The 7,789-nt window shown below is 40.1% G+C and overlaps 1 long non-coding RNA gene across 13 annotated transcripts; it reads right to left on the bottom strand.

The window, feature by feature from the left end:
- Nucleotides 1-435: 435 nt before the first annotated feature.
- On the bottom strand, nt 436-4,488 carry LOC133738676 (uncharacterized). 13 transcript variants are annotated; one of them, XR_009860216.1, is made up of 9 exons: nt 3,674-4,487; nt 3,377-3,580; nt 3,048-3,113; nt 2,863-2,942; nt 2,695-2,778; nt 2,513-2,619; nt 1,224-2,122; nt 763-1,034; nt 436-661 (listed from the first exon to the last, which is right to left on the bottom strand). It is a non-coding gene; the product is annotated as an uncharacterized LOC133738676 (long non-coding RNA). The 13 variants fall into 13 exon arrangements; XR_009860220.1 differs by having other exon boundaries at nt 1,224-1,440; XR_009860208.1 differs by having other exon boundaries at nt 1,224-2,619; nt 3,674-4,035; nt 4,162-4,487.
- Nucleotides 4,489-7,789: the final 3,301 nt, after the last annotated feature.

Here is a 7,789-nt window from a genome sequence, read left to right as displayed (position 1 = left end):
AGGCAACATCGGTTAGTCTATTAAGAATGATGTGTTATTTTCCTAGGAACATCGCTTTTTATTGGTTGAAACGATGTTAGTGGTTTTGTGTACATCGCTTTTTTTTTTTTATGTGAAACGATGTTTACTGGTTTGTCGTACATCATTTCTTTTCAAATAAACTGATGTGTTGCTTGTTTGTAGACATCACTTCTATTTTTCAAATCGATGTGCATTGGTTTAGGGTACATCGATTTTGTGGGCACATTTCGATATGTTGGTAATCATGAGACATCGATTTTTAATTTGGTACTGATTTCTAATCTCTCAATTGACTTCGTTTTCCTTGGCATTGCTGTTTTGTTATTCTTTTATATACATCACTTCATTTTGACAAGCATGATGTGCAAAGTTTGCATCTAGCTACTGCTGAGAAAAGAAATACATTTCTTATCATCCAAAAATTTGGGCATTCCATTAATTTTCTATCCAAAATTATAATCCAACATAATTAACAAAATAAAACCCCAAACCTACAAAGGCTGGCCCAGAAACATATGAACAAGAAGCTACAATCAGCACCTGAATTATCCAATATCTTGTTGTACCCGACACGATTATGATATAAAAGAGCATTCCCACTAAAAACTGGTACGCAAACATCCCATGCAGCATTCAGCACCTGAAAGGAAAGAATGTAATGTTTATTTAGGCTGACCGAGACCTATTTTCTTGTCAAGAATACATCTAGAAAAACAGCAAACTAGAAGTCAAGTGCCCTACAAATAAGAACCCTCACAGCTTGTGGGCAGTGCCAATAATTGAACACAATGGAAAGAAAGCTCTCAGAGTGACATAGATGTTGAGGAATACTTTCAATATCAGAACTTTACATACTAAAAAAGTTCCCATCTGGACTCCATGTAACACGGCTCACATATATAGATGTGTCTTCATTGGCAAGTGTGCTCTGTATATAACACTACTAGAATTATGTGTCTTCATTGGCAGCCTTCTTCTACTCAGGTGCCAATCTTTTACAATGCCCACACTACCTTTAAGAAAAAAAGGGAAGAATGTCAACGATTTGCTACGATAAGTTCAATGTAGTACTTCCTAATATAGTCTATTGACTACATATGGGAAGAATTTCAACGATTTGCTACAATAAGTTCTATGTATAGTTCATAATATAGTCTATTGACTATAGATATCATAAAAGACCACAGACAAAAAGCACTTACCAAGGTGCAAAGAACTTCACAACCCAGAGTTCCTTACTTCACATTGCTGTAGTAGCCTTAAATTCCTTCAGAGAATCGAGGACCTAACAGTGAGAACCCATCTCAGGCCTTTTAAACACATAGAAGTAAAGCCTTTTAGGTGTCCAGCCCTTAACCTTTTCATGGGTAACCTCCAGATTCACTAATCACACTACCAATCAAAATCTCACTCCCCAGACTTTCATTATAACAAAATTTCACTAGGCTCAATACCCTTAAAAGAAGCAACAACAAATTCTAAACAAATAAAGATGTAGCTAGCAAGCACAGCAAGAAAAGAAAACATAAAGACTACACACTCAGCCCCAATTGGCCAATTCTTAATATATAAGATTAAATCTGAATAATAGTGAGGAAAAGGTATATATATGACATAAAATGAATGTCTGATATCTAACTTGGTTGAGTTGCCATACTCCACATTTCAAGAATTGATGATAGGATGCTCTTGCGGTGCATGGATAACAAATATGACCAATCTAGAAATGCACATAACACAGCCCAAAACCCCATGAAAACTTACCTGATAAATATACTTAATGCACCAAAGAGGAGTAATAAGGACTGCTGGAGCAACGCCCAAAATAGTCCACAAGGTTGGCCAAACCCACAAGGTCGGCCAAACAATAACATAATATATATAGACCAAAAATGGCAAAATAAAAAATTGAAAAACTTGTAATCAATCCCAGCCACCACAGAGACTCCAAGAGATAAGAATATACCCACCATGACATTATAATAAAAAATCCAACTAAATTACAATTGGCACCATGACATTTCTGGAGTAGCCAATTTCTTGACAGTTACGTGTATTGAATATATATGGACTTGTGTGCGCTCTTGGTAGCTAATGCTGACTAAATAAAGAGTACATGTAAGAGTATTACCATCAGATATTTCCTGAACAATAATAGGAAGAACAATGCCCAAAAGAAAAAGAAAACTTGTGCTTTCCCATTTGATATCCCGACAATGCATAATTCTACCATAACCAAAGTCATGCAATTCCAAATTCTAACCGACTCATTCTGGAGTCTGGACATCTACAGCTAATCACATATATATATCGAGAGAATGGTACCAAAGTCAGGTTAATGTAGGTTAGAAAATTAACTTCATCAACTCAGTAAGCATTTTAAGGGTAGAGAGACCAGCAACTTACACTGAGAAAAATAGCAGTTTCAAGAGCATAAGCATCTCTGAATGTCACATATGTAGCACATAGTCATATAATTAGTTTAAAGTACCTGTGTGTTTGCTTGGCCAAAACTGGATGGAGCCAATCAATTCCTCTCACATGTTCCCAAAAGTCTCTTTCTCCTAAAAGATGTCTTCATCTATTCCCAAAGATTATCTGCATCACCAGGTGAAAACATGTAAATTGAAGACCAATCAAATAGACTGATAATTAATAAGCCTTCGCACTCACATTGTTACTTGTTGTCTGAAAGTTAGCCCACACTGAGTGAATAAGATGGACATTGTTCCGTGGCCCACCATTCCTCCATATAAACTGGAAACCAGTAACAGACCACAGATCAATATAAACCTTTATAAGAAAATATTCAATTTGCATGGAATAAAGGAGCTAGCTCACATTGGCCAAGGCTTGCAGTTTCTCTGAATTTGGGGAGGTTTCATTTCTTGAATTCCATATTAAACATATCTGCACTTTACCTATAAAGAAAATAAAACATAAACAATTAATGCTTGATCATATTTCTGATCACTGTTTGTGTATCTCACTCTAAGAACGAGATAAAATAGAAGTCAGTTACTAACCATTTCTATATCTTTCAGCAGCAGGAAGAGATGTACTGTATGAGCATAACTAAGCCAACGAAAATCCTACCATAACCGATAATGCAGGCGTCAATTTCTTTTACACTTAATGACACAAATAATTAAGACTTATACATTGAGATATATTGTTCTCTTCCTCCCTAAATCAAAACCCAATAATTCCTCAATAAGTTCTTGTCAAATCAGAACTCCAGGTACTTCCAACAACAACAATAAAAGAACAAAGTAAGACCATATATTTTCAAATGGCCAAAGACTTTAGCTGAAAGACTAACCAAAAATAAAACTGAAATTAGCAAGCAACTCACCTCAAAGCAGTCCAATCAATTACTGAGATCTCACACTCCAACATAAAGAAAACCCCTAAAAAATCAAAACCCCAAGCAGTTCAAAACCAACTGAAACAGAAAAAAAAAATCAAAACCAAAACCCATAAAAAGGACAAATCGGATGTCGTCCAAGACAAACCCAAACTGAATCATCTTTCTCTCTTACTCACTTTCAGTCCAACACTACTCCAACCCGAGCATCAAAGATAAAGAAACAAAACATATCAGTAATTCGAACACCAGATTAAGAAGGAAGAGGAAGTCACCGAAGATTACCTTTTGGGCAGAAGGGAGGAAGAGAGAAACCAACAGCTCCCCATTCACAAACCAACCACCAGATTTCAATCCTTCGTGGGCTTTGGACTGTTTGCGATTCTTTCTTCAACCAAAACGTCCTCGTTTGGGGCCGTAGAGGCTGAGATCGAGCAAAAGGATTAGGGTAAAGCTTGAGAGAAAAAGGACGAAGAAAGGATGCAGAGGTGGAGGCAGATTACAGCCTCCTTCAATCGTAAATTACAATCGACATCGAAGGATAGGTCGGAGGAGGAGAAAGGAGGAGGATGTTGAGGTCGGGCTCGGAGGCGGAGGCAGAGAAAGGTGGAGAAGCTGGGGTTGGATTCAATAAGACTCTACCAGATCTGTAACTTGAAATACTAATTTGACATTACTTCATAATTCCAAACCCTAGAATCTGACAGATCTTCAATGAAAACACAAATTCCTATCAAATAACAAAGAGAAATAGCAAAAGGAAAGCGTACGACCTCGGAGAAGAGCAGAAGCATAACGATGAACGAGGCGAGAGTGATGACGCTGCCAGAAAGTGTACGGCTGTAGAAATCTTCGTTGATTTTGGGGTACGCGACCAAATTCCGGAGCTTGTTCATAGAGAGAGAAAGTGAGAGTTGGGGGGGGGGGGATTAGTGTTTGGAAGGAATGAAAGTTTCAGAGAAGACTGGGAGGAGCCATGGCTAGATTTGTGTGAGCTAGCTAGCTGTGAAACTAGAGAGGGAGAGGGAGAGAGAGACAGGGGGGATTGGATGGAGTGAGAGTTAGTAGTTAGGGTTCGAAAGTTTCAGAGAAAGTGAAAAAAGTTTAAGTGTTGGAGGGAATGAACATTTAGTCCCCCCGCGTTCTTAAAAATTTTAACTTAGTCCCTCCGCATTTTTTTCAAAATTTTTGAACGAAATCTTACACATCGGTTAATTTAACGACCGATGTTTATAATCACAATAGAAATCGATATTTCATAAGCTAATGTTTACACGTTTTTTTTACATCGCGTGCAATTCCGACCGATTTAATAGTGGTGATGTAAATGAACAGATTTCTAGTAGTGGTGGGTTCGTGATGTCCGCCAGCATCTCAAGGCCGATGGAATCCTGGATACGATTCTCGAGCCTAGCCAGGACGTGCTAACTGTTGAGCAAGCTCAAGCTTTGGAAGCAAATAGAGCAGCCTTAGAAGCAAATAAGGCGAAAGCCATCATCCTAATGACTCGTCATATGGATGATTCGCTCCAGTACGAGTGTATGAATGAAGAATACCCCAGAAGGCTGTGGGTCTCACTCGAAGAAAGATTTGGCAACGTCCGTGACTCCTTCCTTGCTTCCTGACCTAGAAGTGAGATGGCATAGCCTCCGCTCCTATGATTTCAAGTCAGTTCTTGACTACAACTCGGAAGCACTTCGCATTAAATCCTTAATGGAATTCTGTGGTAAAGAGATCACAAATGCGATGTTGATTGAGAAGACTCTCTCTACCTTCCCCGTTTCTGCATTGATGGTTGCTAAGAACTATCGAATTGATGTTACTGCAGGACGGATCACAAGGTTTCATGAGCTCATTGGAACTATGAATGTTGCTGAAAAGCATGACAACATCCTTGTGAAGAACTATAATTCGAGATCTGTGGAAATAGAGCATATTCCGGAATTCAATTATAGTCGTGCCCCTAAGAGAAGGCGCCAAGAGCAAAACCCTAACATTAGGGATACTTCTGAACTTTTTGGTCCATATAATCGCTCTACTTGGGAAGGTAATCGCCAAAATAGGCGAACACGGAACCAAAGAGGTCAACGTGGAAAGAGAGAGGGAGGCAACGCCTCTGGCCATGTTGGTGGCTCCACCAACACTAAGAGCCATCTTAATGACGCTTTCAAAGCGCCTCAATCAATGGAGTTTGAGCAAAGAGATGTATGTTCTCAATGTGGAGTGTCTAATCATTGGGCACACATTTATAGAGCTCGTGAAGAACTTGTCACCGCCTACAAAGCATATTTGTGAAGCAAGAGAAGCTCACTATGTAGAACAAGAAGATCAAGAAGATGATCTAGAGTGAAGGGTTGAAGACTACGAATCTGGCTGGGATCAATAGATCGTCAATTCTGTTTAAGTCTTTATTTTCCAAGAGATGTAGGCAATTGCCATATTATTTTTGTAGTAGATGCCTATGGTTTAGTCTTTGTTCAAAATAGGCGTACTCAATGTAAATGTGATGTCTAGGAAGGTTTTGAGATAAGTGGTAATTAAGCGAGCTTTGCTCCACTGACATCTCCCTACTCACCTGGTCACATTTACGTTGGAATTACCGAAAGAAGTTAGACGACTACCATTGTTTTGCATTAGCTAAGCATTTGGATTAGATTCTCCTAATAGTTAAGAGACAATGATGTACTCCGTTGGCTTATGAATAAAATTTTGAGTTCTTTTCATTATGACTCCATTTTGATTCATGAGCATGTTACTTTGTGACTACGATGGCTGGACCATCAGTATTAATTCAAGGACATGGAATAGCCCAAGTTCCACTTGCCAAATGGCACCTTGATTACTGTCACAGAAACTCTCTATGCTCTTAGGGCAAATGGTACCCTATAGCCAACGGATTCCATGCGAAAACGCGTACAGAGAACGGAAATGAGTTCCTTTGCAATACCTCTAATGATTGCGAACAAAGGCGCATCTTAGAGAAGTTTATGTGTCTCTCTAGTGGACTCTATGTCACTATTCGAGCTATTAAATCCAATAATGTTATGAGAGAAAATCTCTTGGATTTAGACACATATTGGCTTTGTCTCGACAGGATAAGTCACCCTGGTCATGATATGATGATCCGTCTACTAAAGACTTCACATGGACACCCTCGAGCGAAATGAAGCAAGAATCAAAAATTGGTTCCTGGACTTAGCAAGACCGCAATAATTGCAGCATCTGGCGCTGCAACTGTCTTGGGGCGCCATATGGCCGCCCAAGTCCCTTGTGACAACGCCATATATGGCGCTACCCATGGCCATGATGCCATGGATGTCAACCCCCATGGTTATAACGCCATGGATGCCACTTCCCATGGTCATGACACCATGATGGGTGATGTAGTCACAAACTTTGCTTCAATATGCGTTTCAAACGCTCAGGCCCAACCAAAACTCTCATTGGTTGCTTCTAAGGCCTCTCGCTCATTTTACAAAGCCACTTCCTTAGGAAAATTAGGACTGAGACCGTCCTATGCAAAGGATATGAAAATACTCATTATGTTCTTACGTAGAATCCGTAGGGATTCTGTGGACTGATTCCACCAACTTGCGGACGTTTAAATATCTCATGATGTTGGTTGATATGCAAAACGCTGGTCACGTGTTGTGCCATTGTCCACTTGTAATGCTGCTTATGAAACACTCCTAGCACACATCATATGACAACGGGCTCACTCCCCGAATCATCCTATTCAGTCAATTGGATTTGACTATACTATTGAGTTCACATCGAAAACTTTCGATAGTTATTGCATTTGGGACTGATGTTGGACATCATATTCCCATGAGCACACCCAAATGGTCTCGCGGAAACGACTACGATGGTAGTCCGGACATTGGTAATGCGCACCAATCTCCTTATATCCGCTTGGGGTGATGCAATATCGCATACAGCTATGCTAATTCGTCTATGACCCACCGCCACTCAATGTATCTCTGCGTTACAGCTAGTGACTGGGTAAAAGTATCGTACTTATGCATCTTTGAGTGTGCCATTTATGTGCCAATTGCGCCACCACATCGCTCTATAATGGGTCCTTACAGACGAATGAGCAACTCAGTTGGATTTGAGACTCCAACAATCGTCCGCCACTTAATGCCCTTGCATGGCGATCTCCTTACCGCTAGATTTGCGGATGTCACTTTGATGAGACAGTCTTCCCGTCGTTAGGGGGAGATAAGAACACAGATGTTCAGCAGGAACGACATGAATGTCGTGGCCTGTCCCCACTATGTCTCATCTCGATCCCTACTAAAGTGACGAGATCACACAAATTTGCTGTAAACATTCCTGCAAGGATGGACGTCCCTACGAGAGGACGTTGCGCCACCCTACACGGAGGTAGGCATGGCGCCA

This window comes from Rosa rugosa, chromosome 3 (assembly GCF_958449725.1).
Source record: "Rosa rugosa chromosome 3, drRosRugo1.1, whole genome shotgun sequence".
NCBI lineage: Eukaryota > Viridiplantae > Streptophyta > Magnoliopsida > Rosales > Rosaceae > Rosa > Rosa rugosa.
The sequence above is the reverse complement of the archived record's forward strand: the minus strand, read 5'-3'. Positions and strand labels throughout refer to the sequence as shown.